This window comes from Mirounga leonina, unplaced genomic scaffold, assembly GCF_011800145.1.
Source record: "Mirounga leonina isolate KUSES-001 unplaced genomic scaffold, KU_Mleo_1.0 Mir_94, whole genome shotgun sequence".
Taxonomy (NCBI): Eukaryota; Metazoa; Chordata; class Mammalia; order Carnivora; family Phocidae; genus Mirounga; species Mirounga leonina.
Genome location: NW_023270855.1, coordinates 32022772 through 32034460, shown reverse-complemented (window position 1 = coordinate 32034460; position 11689 = coordinate 32022772). Strand labels below are relative to the sequence as shown.

Genomic DNA, 11689 nt, shown 5'->3' with positions numbered 1-11689 from the left:
CCACAAATCAGCAACCCTTGAGCTGGGGGAAATCACTAGTACTTGGCATCTTCCCTCACTGGCATTCTGAACACATCCTTTTCAGATTGCAGTGTTTTCCTTTTAGCTAAGAAAGAAGCATCTCAGAGGAGGCTTGGGAATGAGAGGCTTTGGGGTCTCAAGAAGGCATCTGCCAAACCATTGTCAATAAATGGGGCTTTGGCAAAGACATATAAGAAAATTTGAAAGACGATGTGATCGTCATACGCAGTTTATTGGCTTATACTAGATCGGAAACAGCCAAACACCAAATGTCTTAGGGAGTGGGTTGGATGGTGCCCTCCTCCCACAAGATACATCCATGTCAAATCCCAGGAACCCCTGTTTTCTTATTTTGAAAAAAGGCCTTTGCAGATATAATTAAGTGAAAGATATTAAGACCATGAGAACATCATTCTGGATTATTTGGGTGGGCCCTTAATCCAGTGACCAGTGTCTTTAGAAGAGATACACAGAGGAGACACACAGAAGAGGGGGAAGGTGCAGACAGAGGCAGAGACTGGGATTTTGTCAGGAAAATCCAAGGTTTGCCAGCAACCACCATCAGCTAGGAGATTCCCCCAGAGCCTCCAAAGGGAGCAGGGCTTCACTGGCCTTTGGACTTCTGAGCTTCAGAACTGTGAGGGGACACATTTCTGTCATGTGAAGCCACCCAGTTTGTGGTAATTTGTTGCAGCAACTCATTGGAAACGAATGCACCATATGTCGATGATGGTGTTGGGATCAGGGAGTAGCCCATAAGGCAAAAGAGAGTCTCAGGGAGGCTTTCTGTTGCTCTTTATTGCAGTGCCATTGATAGGTTTTATTTTTCTCTATAAACTCAAATCTCCCCTTTTATTAATATACCAGAGGAAAGAAAAAGCCTACTTCTGTCATCCTTCCTTAAAGAAATTGACTATTATGGGCAAGGGGCATGCTTCCTCAGCCAATATCAAGAGCCTTTCCATTCCCTTTTGTTACATTCCTGCCACTCAGATAGCCCAGTCCGAGGTGTCCGATCTCCTCATTACATGTTTATTAGTTTCCTGAAGCCCATTTTTGCCATCTTAAGCTCTTTCAGCTCTGCCTCTCTGCACCCAAGGCAGGAGGAAAATACAGCCGAGGAAAGGTTATGCATTTCTTGTTCTGTTTTGTTTGCTACCAAAAATGGAAACTCTCTAAATTTTATCTCAGCTTTAACAAACCTTTGGTTACAGGAAGCACGGTAGTTCTAACAGATCGACTTACTCAGTTATGCCTTTCCGAGGCCCCAAAATATCAATTTTTAAGTTATCCAACACACAAAATAAATATTTTAACTACCATTTTATTTCCATCTAGGCCAAGGGACAATTCAGAAAAGGTTCTATTCTAAGTACATAGCCCAGGCAGTGTGGAAGGGCTGTCGATCCTGTTATTTTGAAGTTAGCCCGTCAGTCATCGTGATTGAAACATAACCTCGATGGCTTCCACAAGTGTAATAAAATGCTTCACAAAAGGTTGCAGAATTGTAGGATGTAATAAAGTCTGCTTAGCTTCATTTCCAATGCTGCAGAGTCCTAGAGAACGAGGCCCATTTCCTTATGTCTTGGGATTTGTTCGAGTTGCTTTCATGCCTGGAAATGACAGAACATAAAAACAGATGTTTAGTTAGAACCAATAGCATTTTTTGAGTTATGGCAATAAATAAAATATAAGTTTGCTTACTGCTAATCTGTTGGATTGCCACTAACAATTTCGAAGAAGCCATATAGATGTGGGCAGAATGTGTGAAATAGGTGGGTTCCAACCCTGTTGATACTCCCTGGATTCCCACATTTTCTGTGGCTTCTGTCCACACCCCATGCCCCAGAGTTCAGCTGTGTGGTCTCTTAAGAATCTATTTTATGGACATGAGGCTTACATACAAATGAAGTCAATTCAGACCTGTAGGTAAGACGGATTCTCAAGCATAGATGTTACCAGAATTACCTGGTGAGCTTGTTAAAAACACAGATTTCCTGAGTTCCCCACATTCTGACTCAGCAGGTCTGGAGAGAGGCCTGAAAATCTGTGCTTTTTAATGAGCTCTCCATAAAGAGTCTGAGAATTGGGGAATTATTGAACTAGTGTGTAGCAGGCAGAATTTGCTTTGCTTCAAGGCTAAGTTACCTTAAGGATTTGGGCGAGAATTAAAACAATTTCTACTCATAAAATAGGAAAGGGGGAGGTTAATCTTGGAAAGAAAAAACCCCTAGATCATACAAATGCCTTTCATATCTCTGGCATTCTCCCTCTACCCCAAAGGAGAACATGTTGGATCCTTGGCTTCTGGGCCTTAATTATTGGTATCAGTAAGTGGGAGTGGTTGGGAACTAGACAGGGTGAGGCTTGGAGGACATTGGGAAAGGCAGACAGTTATGGGAAAGAGAAAATTAAATAGGAGAGGAGGAAAGATGAGAATTTTCTGGGCTAGATTCCATGTTACTGGGGGAAGGTTGAAAGAAGGGGTGCTGGGAGATGTTGGCATAGCTACCACGGGTGTGATATAGGAAGAGGTTTTGAGGAACTTTGTTGAGAAGCACAAATTGACTTCCCCTTCAATGTTTTCAAAAGACTTCAGTGCAGATCTACATCACTTTTCACTTCCTGTTTCCTATTTGTCTGCTAAATTGATGGCTCTGTGTGCAACCCTGTGGACAGAGATCTGGGAGGCTGAGCAGCAAAACCTCTGCTTTCTAGGTCCAGTGCGTAGTTTAAGGGTGTCCCCAGTATGGGCTTGTTCAGCCCTACCTGGGTGAGGAGACCCTGACACATGGAGAGAGTTTTTAGTGAGTCTAGCATTATGCTTTTTCTGTAAGTTCATACCAAGTTCAGAGAGCAAAGGGCAGGCAGGGCATCCCTTTGGAGTCACATCTGGTCCCTTCTAGGACCCAGAATATAGAAGCCTAACCACTTCTGCTTCAGCCTTCACATTTGAGCTCAGGATCCACTGCCCCACCCCCTGGCATCTGCTGCTATCTGTGAGTGAGGGGTGGAAAGGGTGTATGCACCAGTCAGTTTGCAACGCCCCCCATCCCCAGAGATGGGGGCCTGTCTCCTTTCTATATGACATTGGGATTGTTCTCTATTGTGCCCAGCACCACCCATCTTGTCTGGACATACAGGTCATCTCCCAATCATTCATCATTGCCTTTGTCCTTGAACAATTATTGACTTTGAGTCAGAGGCACCTGTGCAGGCCTGAAAATGGATGTGCCCTTTCTTTTCCTCCACCTTACCTGTCTAGGGCAGATTTATGTCCTAGGAGAAGTTTCCCTCGGTTTTATTTTTGGTCTTTTGAACGTTGTGGCCCTATGTTATTGGCCGCACCCGCTCTCCTGGACACCAACCCTGTAATTTCTGAATCTCCATGGAAGCCTCTCTCTGTACCTGAGCAGGCTTTCTGTCAGTCCACTTCCAATGCTTCTGCACACATCCCTCATAAGCGCTGGCATCCAAACTGTCTGCCTAGCTTCTGCAGGCTTTATGTTCAGCAGTTCCTTTTCTCCAGTGAGCCTGGAAGCTTGTGGGAAGCAGAGTCTGCTTCTCATGCCAGAGCACACAGAGGGTATGTGTCGGGCTTTGCGGAGACTTGGGTCTGAAGTCCAGCCTCATGACTGACTGGCTGTGTGTCTGTAGGCCATGTGGAGCATGCCCGGCTGGGGTCGGGGAGAGGACTGAGCCGGTGAATGCACACAAAGCACTTGGAGCAGAGCCTCGCCCACTGCAAGCACTCACTTGGGTGAGCCCCTGGTGTCACTACTGTGATTTTTTCTCCAGATTGCATTGCCAGTCAAAGCAAGTGAACGTCAGAGCTTAGCTAACACAGCAAGAGATTCAGTCTCATTTTTGGAGAGGGTGCCTCTGGGCAAGGTGCTCATCTTCCCACCTTCTGGTTGGATGTCATATAGTAGGTGCCCTTCATGTCCTTAGTTCCTTTTAATAGCCCCTTTAGACAGTGGTGTTTTTTGGGATTGCCTGGGTATATCATCAAATGTCTTTACTGAAGTGTGAGTGAGACCCTGAGGAGGTGCAAAGAGGTGAGTGATGGGATCCTCAAGGCGCTTCCAGCCCCTGTGGGGAGACACTCGGCACAGGATGCGGCGAGGCAAGAGATGACTGGGTGCCAGGCAACCAGTCCCAAAAATGTGGCCTTTCTGGAGCTTCAAGGACAGAGAGCATGGGCCCAGAATGTGTGAAGTGTGATTGACTGCCACGAACATGTGCTTTTCAAGTCTTTCTACTTCTCTAATCTGGTGGCAGATGAACCGAGGATGCCCCACTCCCCGGCAAGGCCGTGCTTGAGGAATAACAGGGAGTATTATGAAGTTCATCTGAGAGATTTGTTTTGCAGGGTAGGGAATAAAGGCAGAAGGGAAGCACCATGACCCTGGGCTGTAGAAGAGATTTTTGGAAAGGAGAGCTTCGAATTTGGAAGGAAAATAAAAATGTCTAAAGGAGAAAGATTAAGTTTTGGATAGGGCTGGCTGTGTGGTGGGTGCTGTCATCTTCTCATCTGGCTCTCCCTGGAGGCCTCAGGCAAGTCTTCTACGTCGATTTGCGTTTTGTTGTCATGCGTTAGTGAGTACAGGCAGAAGTGGAGATACCAAACGGATCCCCCAGCTTATGACCTGAACCATGCTCACTTCTTGACCGCGCCGGTGTCATACTCCAAAAAGTCCTTCTCCACAAAATGGGAGGAGAGTCTCCCATTTTCAACAGATTCAGCCAACCTCTGCGTGCGTTCAAGGCAACATCTTTTCACTAGTGTCTCAGTGAGGGAGGCTTCTACCTCGTCCTCTGTGCCGCCTCCTCTCTGATAGGCCCAGAGGAGGAGTTTCTGCTTTGAAGCTAAGAAAACAGATCAACGTCTCTCTCTTCTGTAGGTGAACCTCGGAGGGAGCTGGCCATGGTCCATCCTACTGACAGAAGGCGAAAGGAACATCTGGGGCCACAAAAACTCAACACAATGTCCCCTTCAGTTTCTTGAAGGTTGTGTTTCTCAACTTGGCTATTCACTGGAATCACCTGGGGACGTCTAAAAAAAAAAAATGACATGCCTCCATCCTACCCGCCCCCGCAAGATTCTGATCTAACGGGTTGGAAGGGTGGCTTAGACCTCTGGGTGGAAACCACTATGTGTGAAAGCAAAGAGTTCCAACTCTGTCTCCTTTTTGATTCAGCTCCAAAGGGTGCTCCCAATAAAATGCTCCAAGTGCCCTGTGCTGGAGACAAGTTTCAATAGGTCTCAGATGGAAACATCCGACTTCTAGTAAGGTCTGTCTGCTGCGGCCTTAGCAGGGCCGCACATTCCAGGCAAATGGTGGCCTTCAAGGGTAAGTGCTTCCTGCCCCTGAGGTTAAATAAGATGACCTGTTCTGCATCCACACCAGGGATGTCACAGAAAGGGTTTTAAGGCAAAGCCATCACACTCACCAGCAAAACAAAGTCTTGAGACACCGACATCAAATTCCTCTGCAAGATCTCTCTTCTTTCAAAAGTAACTCGTTGTTCCTAGCAGGCTAGAGCTGCAGGCAGGCAGCCATGGAAAGTCATTCTGCTCACACCAAAAACAAGAGGAGCAATTTTCTACGGGCAGGCACCTCTGACCTCTGCTTTTCAGCTTTTTCTTAATAAACTGGTCTCAGAAATTGGGCCACAAAAGCCGCTGGTGGCAATCACTTAGAGTAAGTGGGTAGAGGGGAAGCTGGGGGAGAAATGGTGAGGAACAGAGAGCCACTCTGATGAGGAACTCAGGCAGTGCAATTATCCTTCCATCTAGAGATAGAAGGGGTTACCCCCCCAGCACAGTGGCCAGAAACCCAGCGGTGCGAGGACAGACTCAAGAGAGCAGGGCGACCTCACGCCAAGTTTCCTACCTCTAAACCACTTCTCTGAGGTGCGCCACTCATACTGATTAATATCACAACTTTCTTTGATGAGAAAGTGTGCGTTAACTTCCCCTGAAACTTCCCTGTGGCCCAGTCCCGCAGCTGTGCATCCTTGAGGGCACCGTGGGGCCAGCCCCGCTCAGGAGGGGAGATGCCGTGTGCTCTTCAGCGAGTTGGGGCTCACCCCGGGGGCTGTCCTTTATAGAGTGGCCACAGACTCGGCATTGTCACTTGTCTCTTTGAAGGGATAAATCAAACACTAAGAACGGCAAACACATGAGAAAGATGATGCCCAAGCTTGTAGCTGTGAGTGATTTAGGGAGACCCTGCGGGGCTTAGCACTTCCTTTATCCCACTGTCTCCTGGCAAGCGAAGCTGCGAAGCCTTTGAGGCTTGATGGTGGGAGTGAGGAGGCAGAACAGAGCAAACCCGCTGCTGGCAAATTCGCTCCCGGAGCGTTTTGTTGTTGCCCACTTGAAACCAGTAAGGCCTCCGTCTTCCACATTTGTCCCTTTGACGTCCCCTTCCCTGTATCTGTACCCAGCAAAGACTCCCCTTAAAAGGCTTTCTCGTTCTGAGGGAGCTTATGAGGAACAGGTTTTATTTGTCTCCAAATCTTCAGCTGATATTACTTTTCCCTGAGACTCCGTTGAAATGAAAAAGGATTACTTTATATTTACTTGCGTCTTTCGTGAGAGAAACTAATTTTGAGACAGAAAGTCCCTACAATGTGAAATACTTTCCTTTCTTCCCAACTCTCCAAAGGGGCAAAAGGAAAGCTAAAAGGTATACATGCTTTGTCATTTACTTTGTCTGACAGCTTCTTCTTATCATGCTTTTGAGGGTGACCTTCCTCTCCCACATTCCTTCGCTCTGCTTGCGCTCTTTTGTTATAACAGAATTTTGGAGCCAAGTGTGGAGCAGGGTACCTTTGACAATGGCTCTGAGAGTTTGCTGAGTGTGTTATTTAATTAATGGCACTTGTGTCTGGAGTGTGTACAACTCTGTGGTTGAATAAAAGGTGTATTTGCTGAGGGATTATAGATACATACTCAAGGATTGTCACATTGAGAATTTGTCAGGGTTCAGCACATTTAACAGCCTAATGGGGTTATTATATTTTTTGTTCTCTGCCATTTATAAGGTATTGAAGTTGATATAACTCTGTCCTTTCTGCCTTGTATGTGAGTTTAGATTATAATCCAAAAGATCCTTCGGCTAATGGATAAAAATCTATTGCCTGGAGCAGGGCCTTTTGTCAAAAACAAAAAGATGGAATCTTGAAGGCTCTATTTTGAGTATGAAACTGATGGTTAAATAAGTTCCACTTTGCTTCACTGACTCACAAAGAGACTAACCTGAATTACATTCAAGTTCTGCTTGGGACCAAAAGATCAAAGGTTGAAAACTGGCAAGAAAACATAGTTGAAGGCTAGCGGGAACACAGAATATTTCACATCACCCTGCTTTTCCTGAGACTCTTTCTCATGCTTAGAATGAATGCTGATGAAAAGACAGCGATGAACACATCCATGCAGAGATATCAGCAGTCCATATGAGGAAATCTCTAAGGAGCTATCTCTATGGGTATTCAGCTAGAGACTGCAAATAGGAAGGGTCCAGTTTTAAGCTTGTATTGTCACTCTGTATGCCTAGACATGTTATATCTGCTCTCTGGACCACTGTTTCTGTCTTTGTGAAACAGTAGATTGACTCCCTTCTGGCCCAAAGATGCTCAGAGTGATTTCTTTCATTAGGGACATGGAAACTGAATGTCCCACTCATAGAAGAGATAGCTGAGTGCTCACTTTGAGGACTTGAGGATTATTTTTTTCAGGAAGGGACTCCTTGCTGGGCATATCAATATGTCCAGCAAGAGGGCTAGAAGGTTCACCCAATTTCCAATGCCCAGCTAGATGGTCCAGGGGACAAGACTCAAGCGAGCAGCCTGCCTTATTCCTTGTTCCATCCCACCAGAGCCCTCCCCCGTCATGGCAGACTGGAAACAGAGGCACCTGCACACAAAGTTCAAGTGGAGTGAGGAAGAGAGGCCCTGAAGGTTGTGCTCAGCAGGGAAAGCCATCTGTCCCAATCATCTACCAGCCAGCTCTCGTGCTAAGGATGTACATCTTTATGTACAGAAACTTCAGACAGTCTTCACCTCAGCCCCATGAGGTAGATATCATAACCCCGTTTTCCAGCTGGGGAAGGGTCACATGTAAGTGCAAGATTGGAACCAGATGTGCTTAATCCCAGAGTTCAACCTCTTCACACCTGCAGTGGCCAATATGGTAGCCCCTAGCCACATGCAGCTAACGGGCCCTGAAAGATGAGACTTGAGATGTGCAGAAAGTATAAAGTTTAGGTTTCAAACACTTACTCTAAAAGAAGAACATAAAACAGCTCAATCATTTTTTATATTTATATTTTTAGATTATAAAGATATCAAAATAATATTTAGATATACTGGGCTAAATATAAATATTTATAAATATTAATTGACTCAGTCCTTAATGTGGCTACTGGGAAATTTTAAATGACACACGTGGCTCGCATTCTGTTCCTATGGGACAGTGCTGGTCTGTGACGATATCCTGGCCCCAGGCTCTGGAGTGAGCGCAGAGTGAAGCTGCCCAGGCGTGGGGAGACAGGGGGCTCTGCAAGTGTCTAAAGAGTTCATTTAGTATTTAGCATTTAAGAACATAGAGCTCTGGGTTCAAGTTAGGCCTGTGACTTACTTGCTGTGTAACCTTGATCAAGTTACTTTGCCTATCCATGCCTCAGTTCCATCATCTACAGAATGGGAACTTAACTGTATCTATCTCATAGAGTTGTTACTAGAACTCAGGGTGATACATGTAAGGCACTTCTAGACTCTAAAGAAATATCAGCAAGGGATTTGAACACTCATGATGTGCCAGGAGCTATTCCAAGTGCTAGAGACAATGACCTTGTCCTTAGACACTCACTTGCTAGTGGACACAAATAAATCTAAAATGTGATGACAGATGATGGTGAGCACTATTAAGAAAAAGAAGGCCAGTTTAAGGGAAAGAAGGAGACAGGGGCACTACTTTAGACTGGGCACTTGGGGAAGGCCTTTTGGAGCAGGTGACATTTGATTAATCCTGAATAGAGGGAGAAAAGGAAAGAATTTCAGGCAGAGGGGGACAAGTGGGGCCAGGGCCCCGAAGCGGGGGCGTGTTTGATGTGACTTGGTGACATCAAGGAAGCAGGAAGGCTGGAAGAATGAGTGTGGGCGAGAGGCATGGGAGAGGAGACTGGATTTGATTTTCGGTTCTTTATTGTGGCCACAAAAACTTCTTGTGATTAGGCCCTGGCTGGCTTTCCCAAGTATGGAGGAGAGACATAATCTAGCTTGCCATTTAAAAGAGTTTCCTATTTTAATGTGTTCATTCTTTTGTACAACCTTGGGTGAGTTTGGGGGTATAGATATGTATTTTAAGAGTCATAGTCAACAGATGACATACGATGTGCTACATACAGAAGTTATATATATATATATATTTTAAATATTTTATTTATTTGACAGAGAGAGACACAGCGAGAGAGGGAACACAAGCAGGGGGAGTGGGAGAGGGAGAAGCAGGCTCTCCATGGAGCAGGGAGCCCAATGTGGGACTTGATCCCAGGACCCTGGGATCACGACCTGAGCCGAAGGCAGACACTTAACGACTGAGCCACCCAGGCACCCCCAGAAGTTATATTTTTAACTGAAATATCACAAAAGCTTACCCAGAATGAGGGGGAAGTTCTTAGGTTTTACCGAGAATTCTTTTAAATTTTTGCACTACATTGCATTTCCATGGAGTCTCATTCTTTGAAAGGATTAAAAAAATTAAAATTAACCGCACACAAGATCTTCCACCTTAAAAGGAAAAAAATGGCCCAGATAGATAACAGATCCTTGAGAAGAGAGTAATAAAACAGAACTTTGATAGGGGTGTCAAAGATAAATGCTGATTTTACTACAGTAGGCATATTCCTTGTTCCAAGTTGATAACTCTGGAATCTGCTAGAGCCAACTGAGAGTGGGTGAGAGAGGGGGTAAAGTTCTAAGAGCCGCCCAGAGCTCCGCAGTGCCAAGCCTGGCCTTGCCTGGGAGAAAGCTTCCTTTTCCTAAAGCTATAACTCTGGCTTATCATTTCTTTTTTTTTTTTTTTTTTTTAGATTTTTTTTTTTTTTATTTATTTGAGAGAGAGACTGAGAGAGAGAGACCATGAGAGGAGGGAGGGTCAGAGGGAGAAGCAGACTCCCCGCTGAGCAGGGAGCCCGATGCGGGACTCGATCCCGGGACTCCGGGATCATGACCTGAACTGAAGGCAGACGCTTAACCGACTGAGCCACCCAGGCGCCCTGGCTTATCATTTCTAATTAAAAAGTGATTCAAGCAATATCATGGGCTTTCACTTCTTCAAAGCAATACCACACCGTCAGTTTGCAGCTTAGAATGCCAACAGTTCTAAACTTTTTGTAGGCTTCATTAGAGCAAGATGTAGAGCTTTAGCAGAGGGAAAATTGCTACGAACATCTAATTACATTCAAAGCCATTTTTACCTGTCTTAAAGGAATGGAAATGATCTGCCAGTTTTTATAGACCTTCTTGACCTAAAGATATCTGCTGGTGGAAAGAGAATCCTCAATTGGGTTCTTTTAATGCTTTAATTATTACATGAGCTATCCTTTTACACACTGACTCACACACTTTGAAAAATCCCTTAAATACACATTAAAATTGATTGGCTAATCCTAGATCGTGGGGTGGCTCTTGGAGGGCATATAATTGTGTGTGGGCATGGGGGTTGGATACAATTGACACAGAGTCAACTACTTTATGGTGGGATAAGGTAGAGAGAAATCAGTTTGGTCACAGGTACTGTTGACATTGTACGGCCAATTGCACAGAACTCAGTCACATGCTTGCCTGTTCTCGAATCAGTCTTATTGCTTGAGATTGACCAGCACTTCCTCCAGGGCGGGGATACACTTCACCTACTGTGCCTCAATGTTTGGCTCAAGATGGTATCTCCATAAATAGTTGGTGATTGAGTCCTAGACCCTCAAGGTTAAGAGGGTCCTCTAGGAAGCAAGCAGTCTATGCCCCTGTTTAGCCAGGACTCTTGAAGGCAAGAAAACCCAGTTCAAATGAGTCTCTGAAGAAAACTGACAGCATTCCTGACCATTTAACTGTGAAGGGTGTGGTCGATGTAGGAATTCCTCCCCTGCTTTGTATCTTTTTGTCTCCCTTCGCTCTGGGGGCTTCTCCTGCATTAGACTTCTCCAAATAATGATCAGGGTGACTGTCAATAGTCTCAAATACATGTCACCCCTTCAAGGGCTTGTCTCTCTATGTCCATATACCAAATGGTAGAGAATAACTCTAATAAGCTGAGTGGGGGTTCACATGCCCAGACTGTGGCCTGTGGATGAGACTGGCAGTTCCAAATTCAAACGTCTGCTACAGGGGCACCCGGGGGGCTTAGTCGGTTAAGCGTCTGCCTTCGGCTCAGGTCATGATCTCAGGGTCCTGGGATTGAGCCCTGCATGGGACTCCCTGCTCAGCAGAGAGCCTGCTTCTCCCTTTCCCTCTGCCCCTCCCCTTGCTCGTGCTGTCTCTCAAATAGTCTTTAAAAAAAAAATGTCTGCTACACCCCATCCTATTTTCTGCTCGAATCTCTCAACAAGCTTTTCAGTGTTTTGAAATCCAAGAGTTAATTTCAGAGTCTTGGTGAAAAACC

The 11689-nt window shown here is 45.4% G+C and overlaps 1 protein-coding gene across 4 annotated transcripts in view; it reads right to left on the bottom strand.

Annotated features, from left to right (window-relative positions):
* Positions 1-794: 794 nt before the first annotated feature.
* Positions 795-11689, bottom strand: part of FHIT (fragile histidine triad diadenosine triphosphatase) — a 1481620-nt gene continuing 1470725 nt past the window's right edge. For 2 of the 4 annotated variants that reach the window (XM_034997431.1, XM_034997430.1), the window contains one exon: positions 1330-1634. The gene's annotated coding sequence lies outside the window, so the exon portion shown is untranslated. Of the gene's footprint in view, positions 1635-11689 lie in introns of all 4 variants that reach the window. The other 2 variants (XM_034997429.1, XM_034997432.1) reach the window with 2 other exon arrangements.